The sequence below is a fragment of the Bufo gargarizans genome, chromosome 6 (assembly GCF_014858855.1).
Source record: "Bufo gargarizans isolate SCDJY-AF-19 chromosome 6, ASM1485885v1, whole genome shotgun sequence".
Classification (NCBI taxonomy): domain Eukaryota; kingdom Metazoa; phylum Chordata; class Amphibia; order Anura; family Bufonidae; genus Bufo; species Bufo gargarizans.
Window position 1 is genome coordinate 16,332,644 of NC_058085.1, and position 19,160 is coordinate 16,351,803.

General features: G+C 47.4%; 1 long non-coding RNA gene and 1 pseudogene across 1 annotated transcript; both read left to right on the forward strand.

The window, feature by feature from the left end:
- Positions 1-19,160, forward strand: part of LOC122940392 — a 718,635-nt pseudogene that overhangs the window by 46,339 nt on the left and 653,136 nt on the right.
- Positions 227-1,824, forward strand: LOC122940535. Its single transcript, XR_006390360.1, has 3 exons — positions 227-282; positions 1,541-1,681; positions 1,765-1,824. It is a non-coding gene; the product is annotated as an uncharacterized LOC122940535 (long non-coding RNA).

A 19,160-nucleotide genomic window follows, 5' to 3' on the forward strand; every position in this document is an offset into this window, starting at 1 on the left:
CCTGATACATGAGGAAATCAATAGAGAGAAGATTCTAGAACTCACCAACAAGATGATTGAGCTGCTGACTGGAGAGGTGACACTGCTGGGAATGCTGGGACATTATACAGGAACGCTATGAAGGGATCTGGGTGATGACTGTATCATTGTGTTGTCAGGTTCCTATAAGGTGTCAGGATGTCACCATCTATTTCTCCATGGAGGAGTGGGAGTATTTAGAAGGACACAAAGATCTGTACAAGGACGTCATTATGGAGGATCACCGGCCCCTCACATCACCAGGTAATAGAAATGACTAAATACACACATCCTCTCATTATCTGTATGTAAGGGATGAATTCAGTCACTGGATGTGTTTCCTACTGTTGGAAATTGGCCACAACAACACAAAACTTCTTAAAGCAACTTCTTCTTCAGAAGATTCTTTTGTTTAAGCCTCATTCACACATCAGTGTTTTGTCAGTGATTTCCATCAGTAATTGTGAGCCAAAACCAGGATTTGAGCCTCCACAGACATAAGGTATAGGGGAAAATCTGTACCTGTTCTGTGTTTAGAGTCTCGCCTGGTTTCGGCTAAAAATCTCTGATAGAAATCTGAAGAGCAGCAAGACATCATTGAAATCAATGTAAAACGTAGGCAGATTATGGCATAAGAGGTAAATGGAAGTGAATTACAGCCATGGTAAAAGGCAGCGCTCTGTTATAAGTCCTGGACACCGTCCTTTATACCTCAGAGAACAAAGGAATAATGAATGTTTTAATTCCAGTTTTCCGCAGTGCGTCGCTGTACGTAAATTTCAGTGTTTTACACACAGATTCCATCATTATCCTACGTAACCATAGATCTACACAAGTTACACCGACAACAACTTCTAATCGGATAAAATTTCCTCATTACGATCTCTTCTTGCATAAACAATTTTCTCCTGGGGACTTCCATTAGTCCTCTCCAATTCAAGTATCAATCTCCATTTTTCTTTCCAAAGAACCCCATGGTCCATAACGCCAAGATCGGCTCATTCATTTATCACCGGTCCAACACCAAGGATCAATCCTGATCATAAACATGCAAATTGTTAGTTTTATTAGACAAATACATTTATCTTGGCCAAGGCTTCCTCCTCTAGTGCAAATATTATCTACTTTCTAAAGATCACCATTCCATCATAACATTTTTAATCGATTAAAAATAAGCCTAAATCAGTTGTATTTTAGGCACAGATGTTGGTGCCATGCTGGGAGGGGGGAGGGGGGCAGGTGTACAATTGTCGGCGTGGAGTGGACAGGGAAAAGAACGGAACTGCTTCAGGTGTAGAAAAGGGTCTAAATATAAGACCGCTTGGAAGCTGTCGTACATTTAGAACTGGTGCTGGAAGCCCTGAAGTTATCGAGAGGCCTGCGCCTCTTCATAACTTCGGCGGAACCATCACCAGCTTAGGGCTTTATTAAGACCTGCACCTTAATAAATGTGCCCCAAGATGTATGCCTAAAACAACATGGCTGACCATCCGATCTAATCCTGATTCTGCAACACCTACAGTTAAGGAAGAGAGAACCACACCCAAGAGATGTCCCAGTCCTCTTCTTCCACAGGATAATTCAGAAGAACATCACTATGTCCCACAGGTAGATGGATATAAGGGCATCATGATGGAGGATCACCAGCCCCTTACATCACCAGGTAGTAGACATGACTAAATACACATGTCCTCTCATTATCTGTATGTAAGGAATAAATTCAGTCACTGGATGTGTTTCCTACAGTTAAAGAAGAGATAACAACACCGGAGAGATGTCCCAGTCCTCTTGTTCTACAGAATGTGTCAGAAGAACATCACAATGTCCCACAGGATGATCAGGTAGATAGAGAAAAGGCCTCATGAAATGTCCCCTATGATCTGTAGAAGACTGTGAAGATCTTGTCTTCAGTCTTGTTTTATCCACCAGTATTATATGTTTTATTCTTGTATAATGAGTAAGGTGGAGATGGCAAGATTACAGCTGACCATAGACGTTACATGTTGTCTGGATCTTCTCACTATTTTCTGCCTTAAGATCGCCTTCTCTGTCAACTGCTGCAGATCTTTTATGAGAGGTCTTAGGCCGGGACCATGCAATAATATAAATGTTCAACCAAAGTTGTGCTTGGATTATCAGCTTGAACATGAACATCAGGAGATAAATGCATCATTATCTTCAAAGGTTTTGTAGTCTAGGGTGCAGTCTCCTGGTGTCTCCTTACTGTCAGAATGGCAGTACCAAGATCATACCATGGATTCTATTCTAGCACATGTAGATGGAAGTCATCCTTCTCACTTGCATATAGTATAATATAATCAGGGGCATAGCTAAAGGCTCATGTGCCCTGGTGCAAGAGTTCAGCTTGGTCCCCCTTCCCTCAGTGCTTTCTGGCCAGGGGCATGGAAGCGCATAGCCTTCGTGCTGCCTGAGGCAAAAATTTTAATTGCATCCCCTGCCCCATGCCAAATTCTTGACCTTACCCCTTCCCTCCATCAAGAGATGTTACTTGACCTGCATGAACTTTGTATAGTACCGTTATCTTCTTATGTCGCGCAAGGGTCTTTGGGCCCCCTCAGGCTCCTAGGCCCAGTTGCGACTGTGACCCTTACAGCAGAGTTGGGGAACCTTTTTGCTGCAGAGAGCCATATGGATATTTGTAACATCGTTCGGGGGCCATACAAAAGTCTCAACTTGAAAATTTCACTAACATATAACTGACTTCGGGATAAGTTACAGAAATTTAGCTTAAATTAAAAAAATCTAGAGCACTATATTTTTGCAGCACTAAATGGTGCTACGCTATATATTACAAATACTACAGGTGCCATTTTTGACCACGTATAGCAGTCTAATTTTGTTCTTTATTTGGCATTAATGGCAACCAAGCTAAACCCAGCTTTCGCTCTCCCTGCCACTGTCCCTGCCTCTTTCTTCGCAAATGTCCCTGCCTTTGTCCCTTTCTCAGCCTCAGATCTGCCCCTCACCTCCAACAGCCTCAAATCACCCTCTTATCAGACCCCCCAGTCTACATCAGCCTCACATCAGACCCTCCTCTGACCCTCCCCAGCCTTAGATCAGACCCTCCCTAGCCTCAGATCAGACCCCCCCCTAGCCTCAGATCAGACCCCCCCCCCAGCCTCAGATCAGACCCGTCAGACCACCAGCCTCAGATCAAACCCCAATCAGACCTTAGATCAGACATTTAAAAATAAATTAAAAAAATTTACTTGCCTCTCCAGCTCCAGACGACGCAGCCACTTGGCAGATTCACTTAACCTCCCTGGTCTTCTTCATGCCACGCTGTACTGTGACCTGACAGCGCACAGCATCAGGTCATTGTGCGCATCTACATGCACTACGTCCTGACACTGTACGTGTCAGGACACAGCACGGGGCCTGGAAGAAGACCAGGGTAGGTCAGTACAGCTAGCAATGCGCTGTTCTCACCTTCCTGTGCCTTCCACATGCTAATGACCACTTCCATAATGGAAGTGGGCATTAGCATTTTCACAATATGTTTTGGCAGGGGGCCAGGGGCCACATGAAATGTGTTACAGCAACAACACCAATTTTACCAAAGACATTTTACAACAAACACTGCATTGTTAGATTGTGTTAGTGGATATATTAGTACATCAGGCTGTGTGTTTCAAAGACCTTTAGTGCACAGTTTTCATTGTTTTACCACTGATATTAAACGCATAGTTCTAAGACATTTCACTGCATTCTTCCCAAAGTAAATTGTCAATACCAGTGTGAAGTGTGTTTGAAAAAGCGGAGATACATTTAATTGTGCCACTGTCTTTAAATTGCAAAAAACACACTTGCCATTTTGCTTGTACTGTTAAATAATCTGTCTGTACCAAACCCCTGACGTTTCTGTCTGAGAAATGGAAGAGTGCAAAACGAAAGACCCATGCCTCGTCCTCCCCAGAGTCAGAATGTATGTAGTACCAGCAGTATCAGTACCTGCCAGGAGTAGTAGTAGTAGTTGGCCACAGTTCCTTCTGGATCCTAATATTATTGAGGACACAGAGGATGGAATTGTGGACTGGATGGCTCAGTGTTTAGACTACCATGAGGAGGAGATTCGGGCGAGGAGGGGCACCCCATGCATAGCTGTTTTTGTAGTAGTAGGAGTAGTGGCACCAGTAGCTGCACTGTTGGTGATAAGGGATGTGGTAGCAGCAGTGGAAGTCAAGGCAAGTATAAAGCAGGTAATCTGGAGGGGGCTAGGAAGCCCATGATGACATATCACAGTTTTCATGGCGGGGAGGTTGAGGACTATTACAATGATTATGTGTTGGACAGGATCTAGGAGCTAGATCAGGGAGCTGAGAAGAAGGTAACATCAGAGGAAGAGGATGGTGGCAGTGGCATCAATACAGAGTGAAGGCAACATACAGTTAGAACCTCCCAAAACCTGCCAGGGCTAGATCTGCTTCTAGTATTGTCAACTTGGGAATTGGTGATTCTGATTGACTGTGGTCGCAGGCTGAAAATGTGCCAAACCTAAAACAAGCTCGGCTGCAGCTAGCTCTGTGTGGAGTGTGCAAGTATCTCCTGTCTGGCAGTTTTTCTCTACGGTGCTGGAAGACAAAAGCAATGCCCTGTGCAAGATCTGTCAGATTAAAATAAGCCATGGGAGTGACAGAGGTGTCTGCCAGCTACCACAACAAGAGATTCCTCCTTCTCCCGGTCTCCTTTGTGGCAGCCAGGCGGCATCCACATGCAGTACTGTGTCCAAGTCATCATCAGTTACTGCTTCTCCTGCTCAGACTATGCCTCCTCCTATTCTGTCCCACCATCAGCCATCGATAATGGAATGTGTGGCCAAGAAACAACTCTGCTTGCACAAGTTGCTGGTGGTGCAGTTTCCGTGGTACCACTTTGTGGATTCTGTTGCCTTTAGGGGGCTAATGGCATGTGCTCAGCCTCACTGGAAGTTATCTAGCTGGCATTTTTTCATAAAAAGTGTGAATGTAGGCCACTCCTTGCAATTTTAGCTGTGCAGCAAGGTGCACACAATGGACACCTGGAGCAACGGTTATGGACTGGAACAGTTCATGTCTTTCACAGCCCATTAGATCAATGTTTTTTGCAGCGAGGCAGTACTGTAGCAAGAAGGCCAGGTCCTATTGACACCTCCACGTTTGTTCCGATACCAGGCACTTATCGGCCTCCTCCATGGATATCCTCCTGTCCCAAACAGAAGCAGGGCAGAACATCGCTCTCACTCCTCCTTCTTCCTATCATGTGAAGCGGTGCCATGCCGTTATAGAGCTGATCTTCCTGGGTGATAGTAGCCACATAGACAAATACTTTCTAAAGTGCATCAAGCAGCAAACAACCGCGCTGGCTGTCTCCTCACCTAACTCCAACTGGGCAAGGTGGTCAGAGACAACTGCAGGAACATTGTGGCTGCTTTGTGTTTGGGAGAAATAACATATGCTCCCTGAATGATGCATGCGATAAATCTAGCCGTGCAGCGTTTGTTAAAGAAAAGTACAGTGGCTTTTGTTAGGTACTAATAATAGTAATAATAATCATATAATGTAATCATAATCTGTTCTGATCTCTCCTGTCCTTATACTATAAACAGTGATAAGCAGGGTGTTCTAGTGGTGATAATCGGTTCTCACCTCTCCTGTCCTTATACTATAAGCAGTGATAAGCAGGGTGTTCTAGTGGTGATGGATAATCAGTTCTCATCTCTCCTGTGTTCTCCCCTGTCCTTATACTAGGTACAGTATCTTCATGCCTGCAGTCATCCCAAAACTAGTAGATAGAACAGGAAGACAGTATTAAAGGGTTTGTTCAGGAATAAGTAAATTTTTACATGTGCCCGCAGCCTCTACTATGGAAAGAGTTATATGTACCTGCTACTATCAGCTCTGGTTATGTGTGCCAGCTCCTGTGTGTCCATCTTCCAGTAAATGTTGTTTGCTCCCTCGCCGGCACAGGCATGGTCACCTGCTTTACTGCAGCCAATTCAGTGGTGATGTGTTTCTTGTGGACGTGTTACCCCTGAATCCAGTCATTGGCTGCAGCAGAGCAGATGATTATGCCCATTCCTAGGAGGTAAACAAGCCACAGACTGAAAGAACTTTGGCTTACCAGCTTCACAGCCCTGGGCAACAAGTGCACAAACAATGTAATGATATATACACATGATAAAGATGCCCCTAATCAGGGCCGATCACGTTTGCTCTACTGCTCCAAATTAGTAGTAATCCAAGGGTTTTACGTGCACGTAAGAAAATAGCTATGACACACACACTGGAGTCAAGGCAAATTCTCATTTATTACAGGAAGTACAGCAGTTTATAAAGTCATAAGATTCCCCCTGAGGCATGTTACATTGTTACATTGGCTAACACATATATAATAAAAGTAACAAAATAAGAAATGAGATAGCACTTAGCATCTGTCCATTGTGCATTGTTTTACTAACTGTGGTATGTGAATATGTAAATATCTAGCTATAGGTGCCATCTTGTAATGGAGTTCTCTAACAGCAGAGAAAGCATATATGACGTAGCAAGGAGGCGTAGGATGGAACCTATGTGCTCTGGAGAAGATAAGGTGTTGTCTGAGAGCTATAGTATGTGGGAGCTTTCTTAGCTGAATCAAAGAATGTAGTCCACATCTCTATCAGTCCCCCCTTGGACCTCATTCTTTCCCTAACGAAAGCCTAGCACATCTGTCCCCATGCTTCGAATCCTCTTCACCAGCTTCCATGACAACCTAGCCTAGTGTATAGATTCCCATTACACTGGACTTAGCATGGGAAAGTCAGATGTCAGTCCCTATGGTCGATGATCTCCAGGTGGCGTCATAAGCAGGGGGGGAACCAACAGAGCTGAGTGGACTTTGTCTCCCATCCTCATGGAATTCTCTCATGATCATCTCTGTGGCAACCTCAGCTATGGCTTTGAGCAGAAGCCTCCTAATGCATGGGATGACACAACAAACAATTACTGCAAGGATCAATAATACCATGATTATAACCGTTCCAATTTGTAACAAGGTCTGTTTCCAATTCTTAATCCATTTTTCTAACCAATTTTCCCATGAACTATCCACCCAAGAATTTCTCTTTAATTCTTCTGAGAGAGAAGAAAGTCCCTTCAGGGCATTCCTGACCTGACCATTTGGTCCTAAGTTATCAGGAATTACAGTACAGCAGGTTTCACCAATCATTTTGCACACACCACCTTTTTCTGCTGGTAGCGTGTCCAGGGCCATTCTATTTTGGAATGCGATAACACTAGTGGGCCCCAGCTGCTCCACTGTGCCCTTTAATGCATCTCTGGTGTAATTCACAAATCTCTTCTGATTGTAATAGATGTAGTTGATCCAATCCACATTTTTGTTTATAGTACCTATAGGGATTAAAGATTCAAACCCTTCTGCCACTTGACTTCTGGCTTTGAACTCATCTGGGACCCCCCTGGGCACTCCTATAGCATCTATATACACGTGGGAATCTAGGCTGCCTCCTGGGCTGGTATCCCGCCTTCTCCTCACTATTGTCTCTCCTTGGGCATAACCAAATCCTAACCCAGGGCTTCTTATTTTCTCAATCGTTTTCTCCCAGTCGAGGGGATTAAATGCATGAAAGGGCATCAACACTAGGGTTAAGGCACATTGCTATGCCAGACAATTGTCAACTTTGTCCTCCGATTCATATCTGCACACAACCAGATCACATCACCTAATTCTTGAGTCTGGTTCATCAAATGACTTTGATAGGGTTCACCGGTGGTATTCACCACAGTTCCACAATATCCTTCAAGAAACCTGCCCATGTTTTTCCCTTTTTTGCCCTTTATCTCAAAACAGTTGTAATTCCCTATGTATATGGTTATCCCTCCCTCAGTTTCAGGGGTTTCTCTTAAGAATATGAACTTCTCTTCCCAAACCTTGCATTCAGTCATGTCAGCAGTCTGCTTCACATACATGCTTGTAAAACATGAATATTGGCTGGGACTTAGGTGAAGGGGCACAGTTCCTAAGTGTGGTCTGGCTGTGGCACAGGTGATACACCCAGATCTGTTTACCTGTGATGCCCTGTAATTCATCCGTTCCAACCAATAATTATGGTCAGAAAATCCTGTTTCTACTGCCAATGTCTCCTCTACAGTAAATGGGGATCTATCTACTTTCCCTGGTAACAAGGGGTTGGGCTCTTGTATTGGCAGTGAACTAGGGGTGGGATTTGGGACAGGCCTGTCTGCGATGTCCTTAAGGTGGAACTGTCCCCATTGCCCATATTTATCAGACGGATATTTCCTCAAAACGTACATTCCCAAGTCTGTTGGTTGGTGGGATTCTATTGTCAGTATCAATGGATGACAACCCAGGGGCCCCCCTTGATCTGTGGGATATTTTTGACATGTTCTGAGCTGAGTTTTTCCCATATTCTTGGTATTCAAATACATTCTGGTTATAAGAGGTTTTCCCATTTTATCCTTTCTTTGCATCCCCTCAGCTGGTTTGTATCCCCAGCTGACTCCTGTATTAGTGAGTAGATGGTGACACATACATAGTATTGCAGGGAAGCAAAATCAAACATTGAACTGTCATGACATCTGCAATCAGCAACATCACAGAAGTCAAATTCAAAGACCTGTATTGGCTCTATGGTATTCACCCTGAAGACCCATGTGCCACTCGAGGCATCTGAGGCCCAGTATGAACATTAGGCCGTATACGCTCCCACAAGACCCACACCCCCTCCCAACAGGAAGGCCAGAAAGAACATCATTCTCAGCAGGCCTCCGGGCGTGGGGCTGGAACCTTCTTACAGTGTGAAGCGTGTATCCCAGGACTAGAGTTGAGCGAACCCGAACTGTAGGTTTTTCGGCACCCGGACCCGAACCCGAACATTTACGTAAAAGTTCAGGTTCGGGTTCAGTGTTCGGCGCTTTCTTGGCGCTTGTTAATTGGCTGCTGTGCAGCCTTTCAAAAAGCGTCATACTACTTGCCTAAAAAGGCCATCACAGCCATGCCTAGTATTGGCATGGCTGTGATTAGCCAACTGCAGCATTTGACCCAGCCTCTATTTAAGCTGGAGTCGCGTAGCGCCGCCCGTCACTCTGCTTGGATTAGTGTAGGGAGAGGCTGCAGCTGCTGTGAGGGAGAGATCAGGGAGAAATCTTATCAAGAACTGCTTTTTTTACTCAGTGATTTTTGCAAGTCCAGAAATACATCTTTTTTCTTACTGGGGTGAAAAAACCCTCTAATATATACTGCACATCTGGGATTAGACGTGCATAAGTGACTGTCACATTTAGGCCAGAAATACGGCTTTTTGGTTACTGGGGTGAAAAAACCCTCTGATATACTGCACATCTGGAATTAGACGTGAATAAGTTACTGTGAAATTTAAGCCACAAATACCGCTGTCATATAGAGTTTAAAAAAAATAATTGAGTGCAATACCCTACATCAGGGTTTTTATTGGCGGTTAATTATTTCTAACAAACTTAACCACTTTTTACTTTGCTTTGTGAACGCTAACTATGAGGCAAACATCTAATAAGGGACGCGGTCATGGTCGTGGTGTTGGTGGAGCCTCTGGTGCAGGGAGAGGACGTGGCCATTCTGCCACAGCTACACATCCTTCTAAACCTACTACCTCAGGTCCCAGTAGCCTCCAGAATCTACAGCGATATTTGGTCGGGCCTAATGCCGTTCTAAGGATGGTAAGGCCTGAGCAAGTACAGGCGCTAGTCAATTGGGTGGCCGACAGTGGATCCAGCACGTTCACATTATCTCCCACCCAGTCTTCTGCGGAAAGCACACAGGTGGCGCCTGAAACCCATGCCCAACAGTCTGTCACATCACCCCCGTGCATATCAGGGAACTTGTTGAGCCTCGAGTCATGCAGCAGTGTCTTATGCTGTTTGAAGACTCTGCTGGCAGGGTTTCCCAAGGGCATCCACCTAGCCCTTCCCCAGGGGTGGAAGACATAGAATGCACTGACGCACAACCACTTATGTTTCCTGATGAGGACATGGGAATACCACCCCAGCACGTCTCTGATGATGATGAAACACAGGTGCCAACTGCTGTGTCTTTCTGCAGTGTGCAGACTGAAAAGGAGTTCAGGGAGGAAGACTGGGAGGAAGACGATGCAGGGGACGATGAGGTCCTAGACCCCACATGGAATAAAGGTCGTGCCACTGACTTTCAGAGTTCAGAGGAAGAGGCAGTGGTGAGACCGAGCCAACAGAGTAGCAAATGCAGGAGCAGGGTGCAAAAGCAGAGCAGCCAAAACAGTTCACCTGCTACTGGCCACCGTCACCGCGGACCGAGCACACCAATGGCAGCTTCAAGGAGTTCCCTGGCATGGCACTTCTTCACACAATGTGCTGACGGCAAGACCTGAGTGGTTTGCACGCTGTGCCATCGGAGCCTGAAGCGAGGCATTAACGTTCTGAACCTTAGCACAACCTTAATGACCAGGCATCTACATGCGAGACACGGGCTGCAGTGGAGTAAGCATCTTCAAAACCAAGAAAGGGCTCAGGCCCCTCCTGCTCCCTCTTCTGCTGCTGCCTCGGCCTCTTCCTCCATCTCTGGAGGAACGTTGGCACCTGCCGCCCAGCAAACAGGGGATGTACCACCAACAACACCACCTACGTCACCAAGCATCTCCACCATGTCACACGGCAGCGTTCAGCTCTCCATCTCACAAACATTTGATAGAAAGCGTAAATTCCCACCTAGCCACCCTCGATCCCTGGCCCTGAATGCCAGCATTTATAAACTACTGGCCTATGAAATGCTGTCATTTAGGCTGGTGGACACAGACAGCTTCAAACAGCTCATGTCGCTTGCTGTCCCACAGTACGTCGTTCCCAGCCGCCACTACTTCTCCAGGAGAGCCGTGCCATCCCTGCACAACCAAGTATCGGATAAAATCAAGTGTGCACTGTGCAACGCTATCTGTGGCAAGGTCCACCTAACCACAGATACGTGGACCAGTAAGCACGGCCAGGGACGCTATATCTCCCTAACTGCACACTGGGTAAATGTAGTGGCGGCTGGGCCCCAGGCGGAGAGCTGTTTGGCACACGTCCTTCCGCCGACAAGGATTGCAGGGCATCATTCTTTGCCTCCTGTTGCCTCCTCTTCCTACTCAGCTTCCTCCTCCTCTTCTACCACCTCCTCATCTGGTCAGCGACAGACCTTTACCACCAACTTCAGCACAGCCAGGGGTAAACATCAGCAGGCCATTCTGAAACTGATATGTTTTGAGGACAGGCCCCACACCGCACAGGAGTTGTGGCGGGGTATAGAACGACAGACCGACGAGTGGTTGCTGCCAGTGAGCCTCAAGCCTGGCCTGGTGGTGTGCGATAATAGGCAAAAATCTTGTTGCAGCTCTGGGACTAGCCGGTTTGATGCACATCCCTTGCCTGGCGCATGTGCTGAATTTGGTGGTGCAGAAATTCATCCACAACTACCTCGACATGTCAGAGGTGCTGTGTAAAGTGTGGGCCGTCTGTGCGCGCTTCCGGCGTTCCCATCCTGCCGCCGCTCAGCTGTCTGCTCTACAGCATAACTTCGGCCTTCCCGCTCACCGCCTTATATGCGACGTGCCCACCAGGTGGAACTCCACCTTGCACATGCTGGAGAGACTGTGCGAGCAACAGCAGGCCATAGTGAAGTTTCAGCTGCAGCACGCATGGGTGAGTCGCACTGCGGAACAGCACCACTTCACCACCAATGACTGGGCCTCCATGCGAGACCTGTGTGCCCTGTTGCGCTGTTTCGAGTACTCCACCAACATGGCCAGTGGCGATGACGCCGTTATCAGCGTTACAATACCACTTCTATGTCTCCTTGAGAAAACACTTAGGGCGATGATGGAAGAGCAGGCATCCTCAAACTGCGGCCCTCCAGCTGTTGTAAAACTACAACTCCCACAATGCCCTGCTGTAGGCTGATACCTGCAGGCTGTTCGGGCATGCTGGGAGTTGTAGTTTTGCAACAGCTGGAGGGCCGCAGTTTGAGGATGCCTGTGGAAGAGGATGTGGCCCAGGACGAGGAGGAGGAAGAGGGGTCATCGCTAACACTTTCAGGCCAGTCTATTAGAAGTGGCTCAGAAAGAGGATTTTGCAACAGCAGAGGCCAGGTACAAATTTGGCCAGCCAGGGCCCACTACTGGATGACGAGGAGAAGGGGGATGAGGAGGATGGGGATGAAGCATGTTCACAGCGGGGTGGCATCCAACACAGCTCAGGCCCATCACTGGTGCGTAGCTGGGGGGGATACGGAGGACACAGACGATACGTCTCACACAGAGGACAGCTTGTCCTTACCTCTGGGCAGCCTGGCACACATGAGCGACTACATGCTGCAGTGCCTGCGCAACGACAGCAGAGTTGCCCACATTTTCACGTGTGCTGACTACTGGATGGCCACCCTGCTGGATCCCCGTTACAAAGACAATGTGCCGTCCTTAATTCCCTCACTGGAGCATGATCGGAAGATGCCGGGGGACAAGTGGAACGACAAGGCGAAGGCAGGGGAGGAGGAAGAGGTCGCCAACGCAGCTGTGTCAGCGCCAGCACCTCAGAAGGCAGGGTTAGCATGGCCGACATGTGGAAAAGCTTTGTCAGCTTGCCGCAACAACTGGCCCCAACTGCTGATATGCAGCATGTTAGCAGGAGGCAGAATTTGAACAACATGGTGGAACAGTACCTGTGCACACGACTACACGTACTGACTGATGGTTCTGCCCCATTCAACTTCTGTGTCTCCAAATTGTCCACATGGCCAGAGCTTGCCCTGTATGCCTTGGAGGTGCTGGCCTGCCCTGCAGCCAGTGTACTCTCTGAACATGTGTTTAGCACAGCAGGAGGCGTCATTACAGACAGACGCAGCCGCCTGTCCACAGCCAACGTGGACAAGCTCACGTTTATTCAAATGAACCAGGCTTGGATCCCTCAGGACTTGTCTGTACCTTGGGCAGAATAGACAATGCTAACAGCCTCAACCGTCCATCCTTGTACTCAAGTGCACTTATCCCTTTTTTTTATATGTCCCAATATTTTGGGGGATACCCCTATGTAAAAATGCAAAATAACACACATCTGTGTTGGCTACCTATTCCTCCTCCTTGGCCGCCGCTTCCACCTAGACTGACACGTGATCCTACACGGCCACATCCACCCATTCACCGCCTCCTCAACCTCTTCCTCCTACATCATTCCTAATTTTTTTTTTTTTAATGTCTTTTATGTTTTTTTAAATTAATTTCCCTATCTACATTTGTTTGAAGAGCATTTGCCCCGCTCTTAAGCACATTTTGCTGCCTTTTACAGCCTTCTAGCTCTTTCCATGACATTTTTACAGCCATTTTAGTGCTTAAAAGTTCGGGTCCCCATTGACTTCAATGGGGTTTGGGGTCAAGTTCGTGTCCCAAACCCAAATATATATTTTTTCAAGTCCTGCCGAACCCGAACATTCAGGTGTCCGCTCAACTCTATCAAGGACGTCTTTCCCTCGAGTTTCACAGACGTAGGAGTAGTTAGCAGAACTTGGAATGGGCTATCAAATCTGGGCTCTAGAGTCTTTCTGACATGCCTTTTCACCACAACCCAATCTCCTGGCTGGAGGGTATGACTTCCAGGAATCTGTCTGAGATCTGGAAGTGAAGAGTATACTCGAAAATGTAGGTCAGTCAGGTGTTTACACAGAACAGATACATAGGCAGACAAGCAATCATATTGCAAAGCAAGTTCTTGGGAAAATACTGTCCTAACTTGGGGGCACTCAAGAGGGGACAGCTTTTCCTTTCCCCCTAGTGGTATGTCTGACACTGAATAGGGCAATTGGAAAAGTCTCTGGCCATGGTTTACCAGTCTCTTGAGCCATTTTCAGCATTTTTGGTTTCAATGTGCCGTTCAGTCTTTCGCCTTTGCCGCTACTCTGTGGTCTGTACGTGGTATGAAAGGCAAGGTGAATCCCCAGTGTGGCCCATATCTCCTGGGTCACTTCAGCTGTGAAGGCAGCTCCCTGATCATCCTCTATCACTTCAGGTACCCCAAATCTGCAATCTCATTTAAGCTTCTTCGCTGTCTGATTCTTCACGGGATAGGCTTCAGGCCATCCAGAGAACATGTCTATGACCCCTAGAACATACTAGCGGAATAAACCAGTGTGGCACACTAGATGGTGCTGCATGGAGTCGTGATGCCACCCCGTACGTATGATATATCAAGAACTCCAGAAAAATTGCGTTGGTATTCTTGATCTTTATTATAGTGCGGCAAAGTTACACTTTGTGTGACGTTTCGGCTAAAATAGCCTTTTTCAAACAGCCACTCTGGAAGAAGGAGCCAATAGGTGCTGCGCTGTAGGTAGAGGTTGCGTGCATCGGCACGCCACCTGTACCTACAGCGCAGCATCTATTGGCTCCTTCTTCCAGAGCGGCTGATGTTTGAAAAAGGCTATTTTAGCCGAAACGTCACACAAAGTGTAACTTTGCCACACTATAATAAAGATCAAGAATACCAACGCAATTTTGCTGGAGTTCTTGATATATCACTAGAGCATACTGATATCCCTGTGCAGGGGGCATCTGTATGTGGTCAATCTGGATCCTTTGAAAGGCGTAGAGAGGTTTTGGTGAACACTTGACAGGGACTTTTTCCATTTTTCCGGGGTTGCATCTGGCACAGACCATGCAGCTGCTTGCATATCGGGAAGTGTACATGGAGATGGCTGGAGCCATGACGATGGAGGATATGAGGTTATTCATGGCTTCCTTCCTGAGATGAGTAGGGCCATGTGCCCACGCCATAGTCACAGTATAAAGACTTCGGAGTAGGCATATTAGATGCCCAAGCTTCCATATGTAATCATCATTTGAGTCTGGTCCCGCTCCCTTCCTACTCCATTCAGACATTTCTTCATCTGATGCTTCATTCTGTCAGTTCTGGCATTACCTTGGGTCTCTGGAGTATTTGGTTTTGAGTGTGCCTTGACCTTAAGTATGGACATTTGCTTAGGGAGTGTCAGGGCCTCCATGAGCACTTGCACAGCTTCAGCATGTTTTACAGGAGTTCCACTGGCAGTGATAACACTGCGGCTCCTCCAGATGGGGCCAAAATCATGAGCTACTCCAAAAGCGTATCTGGAATCCGTGTATATGTTGGCAGTCTTCGCCTCAGCCATCTTGCAGGCCTCAGTGAGGGCTATCAGTTCAGCTTCCTGGGCAGACTTGTCCAGAGAAAGAGGAGAGGCTTGTAGCACATCCTGTAAGGAGGTAACCGCATATCCAGTACAATATTTGCCTTGTTCATCTCCATATCGAGATCTATCCACAAACAGATTGAGATCAGGATTGTCCAGTAGTGTTTCAGTCACGTTCGGGAGAGGCTCAGTCTCTTGCTTAATCAGCTACAGGCAATCATGGTAATCTCCAGAGTAAAAAGCATCATCAGAATAAACATCTCCCTTCTCAACAATCCGCCCTTGAGGAGAAGGAAGGAGGGAAGCAGGGTTGAGGACATGACACCTTCAGATAGTCACAGTGTCCGGAAAAAGAAGAAAACACTGCATACGAAGGTGTCTAGCAGCTGAGAGATGTTTGGGGTGTTTGCTGGAGAATTGCAGAAATGTCATGGGGGGCCAAAATCTGCAAAGAGTAACCCAGGACAATATCGGAAGTCTTGTCCAGAAGAAGATGCAGGTGTGAATAGCATGTTTGCAGGAAGGGGTCCCCTGAGCAACTGGATCCAAGCGGGCTGAGTAGTAGGCCAGAGCCCATTTCTACCTCCGTGGTTTTGGGTAAGGACCTCTGTGGCATGCCCCTGACATTCCATGACATACAGTCTGAAAGGCAGGTTGTAATTAGGCAGTCCTAAGGCAGGAGATGAAGAAGCCACTGCCTTCAACTGATTAAAGCAGAGTTTAGTGTCCTCTGTCAGATAGAATGGAGTGTGCGGTATGCAGTCTTGCAGCGGTTGCATGAGGATTGAAGCATCTTTGATCCAAGGGCTGCAGTATGAGATGAGGCCTAGGAAGGCCTGCAACTGTTTTGAGGTAGTTGGTTCTTGGATCTGCAAGATAGCCTTTTTCCTCTTTTCTGTGAGGTGCTTTGCACCAGGACTAAGGCAGTGTCTGAGACACCCTACTTTTGATTGACACCACTGGATTTTGTCTTTGGAAACCTTGCATCCCTGATCTGACAGGAAAAGGAGCAAAGAAAGCGAGGCATCTGAACTCACACAGGCGTCCTGTGCACAGACTAAGAGATCATCCACATACTGCAGCAGGACAACATCGTCATGAACTTGCTTCTAATCTTCCAAGATTGAAGACATGGCTTTACTAAACTGGGATGGGCTATTTTGAGCTCTTTGCGGCATGACTGTCCAGGTATACTGTGATCCTGCATTGGTAAAGGCAAAAAGGTATTGACATTCGAGGTGTAAAGGTATAGAGAAAAAGGCATTTGCTAAGTCAATGACTGTAAAGGCCGCTGCATCCGGTGGTACTGCAGAGAGCAGAGTGTGAGGGTTTGGTACAATCGGAGTTTCCAAGACGGTTGCTTCATTCACAGCCCGAAGATCATGAAACATCCTGTAAGTGTCAGGTTGTCCTTTTTTACTTTTCTTCCTCACTGGGAAAAGAGGCGTGTTACATGGAGAAGTGGTGTGAATTATGGCACCAGCTTTTTAGAAAGCCCGTAACTGTAGAGTGACAGCGTCCATCTGCGCTACAGACAGAGAATACTGCGGTTTGCGAGGGAGAACAGCACCTGGTTTCATGTGTACCTTCACAGGCTGCACCCGAAGCCTGCCTACATCCTGTGGTCCTTTTGCCCACAGCGTCTCGGGTATGACAGATAAAACAGCAGCTGGAAGTGAACCTTCAGGCAGACAGTCTTCTAGGGACATAAGAGCGTCCAACATGACTGTCTCTTCTGGTTTAAGGGGAGTGGAAAGGGTGACTGTACCATCGGACTAAAACTGTATGGTGGCTTTCATTTTCTGTAACGGATCTGCATCCAAAAGGTTAAGTGGACACGTGGAGGAGACTACAAACTGTGAAAGAAATTCATTGGACTGCTGCAGTCCAAAAGAAACACTGAGTGGTTTTGTTAAGGGAGAGGATCGTGCACAGCCATTAATGCCGATGCACTGCACAGTAATGTTGTCCAGGATGGAGGGGTCGGGGATCTCATCACCTCGGATTACACTTATGGCTGAACCAGAATCCACAAGAAAAGTGTTTACGTCTCCCCCTATCTGCAGCTGCACTGTAGGTGCAGGTCCACATTGGGGAGAGAGGAGGGCCATGGTGGGGTTGGCTCCTCCGAAATGTGGATCTGGCTTGCCCCTCTCCTAGGGGGCGTGGTACCCCTCCCTGTTGCAGTAGAGAAGGAGGGGAGCAGGGGGAGCCCATGTAGACACACTGGGTGGACCCCTTCTTCCCCGCTGAGGGGGGTTATGCGGGCACTCTCTTCTGAAATGTCCGGGCTGGCCACACCCGTAGCAGGGATGAACAGGTCTGGTATCTCCCCCTGGGCGTGGGGGTACCCCTCGGCTGAGAGCATTAAGCTAGCTTTGGGAGCTGTCTCTATGCCCTTAGCCACTAAGGTTAACGTGTCAAGAGAAACTGTACGATACTCTGGATGAGCAGTCTTTAGAGATTTTTGGATATGAGGCTTTAATCCATCAGCAAAGGCACTAGACAGAATTCTGTTTTGCACTGGGTCCTGTTTAGAGAACCCCAGGTCCTTAAGCATTTGCTCCATTCCGTTTGCAAATTATTTCCACTGACTCTGCCTTATCTTGTTTCATATCCTGAAATTGGATAGCCTGATCGGCTAGTCTGGTCCTAGCCAAAGTCTGTAATAATTCACAGAAGTGCACTCCAGATTAGTATGTTTTTTGGTATACTTCATCCCTATTGTTCGGGGCTGGCAGCTTCTTAGCCATAGTTGGCCAAAAAGAATACCCTGCCTTAATTTGAGTAAGTCCAGAGAGGTCTCGCCATGTGGCCGAATGCGTTTTTCCGAATCTGTTCCAATGCCCTATAGAAGGGCATGGGATTTTGTTTGGGGTCGGGGAGAGAGTTCACCAGATTGGTGGCCTGTATGGGATTGAAAGTCATGTATCTCCCCTGATGACTAATTTCAGGGGGAGGCTTAGGGGTCTGAACAGGACTTCTATTTGCCCAGCTAACCTGGCCACCTCCAGGTCTCTTTCTCTCTCTCTCCATCCGCCCTCCCTCTCTGCACTCCACACCACCTCTGCCTCTCCACTCTCCACTGCTTCTGGCAGGTGCATGAAGGAAGGGAGGCTAACAGGAGTGCTGACTGCTGGGTTTTGTGAAGGTTTCATCTCTTCCTCCTTCTGCTGCTCTTTCTGTCCCCGTGTCTCCACTCCCATCATGATTTTGGTTGCCACCCGTACGGGAATGACCCGGACTGTCCGGGTTGGTAATCCTGTGCCCGGGTACAAGAATTTCCCAGACCTGGACACAGCGATCAACTGTAAATGATGCGATGCTAGCGCAGGGTGGCGGACTTCGGACACGCCCACCTTCCCTCCCTCCAGTTCGGGTTTGCCTTAAAGAAAAGGTGGCAACTCTAATCATGATGGTCACATTCAAGGGATTTAGGGGTGCAGTAGAATGGGCAACCTGACCCCCTGACTAGGGTTGAGCGAACCCGAACTTTAGGATTTTTGGACCCCGACTGTAAAAGTTCAGAAATTGCAGAGCAGCCAATCAACAAGCGTTTAACTGTGTGCCCTTAGAAGCCATCACAGCCATGCCTACTAATGGCATGGCTATGATTGACCAGTGCAGCATGTGACCCAGCCTCATAGCGCTGCACGTCACTCTGCTGTGCTTAGTGTAGGGATAGGATGCTGCTGTGAGGGAGAGAATAGGACAGAATCTTTAATCAGACATCCAATTTAACTCAGCGATCTACATAGATTTTGTTGTGTGGGTGCAGTGCGCAATCTTTTTACCCTGTCCTGAGCCCAGTGACAGAGAAAAATAACTTTAAGGCCTCATGCACACGACCGTTTTTTTTTTAAGGTCCGCAAAAATGGGGTCCGTAGGTCCGTGACCGTTTTTTCGTCCGTGGGTCTTCCTTGTTC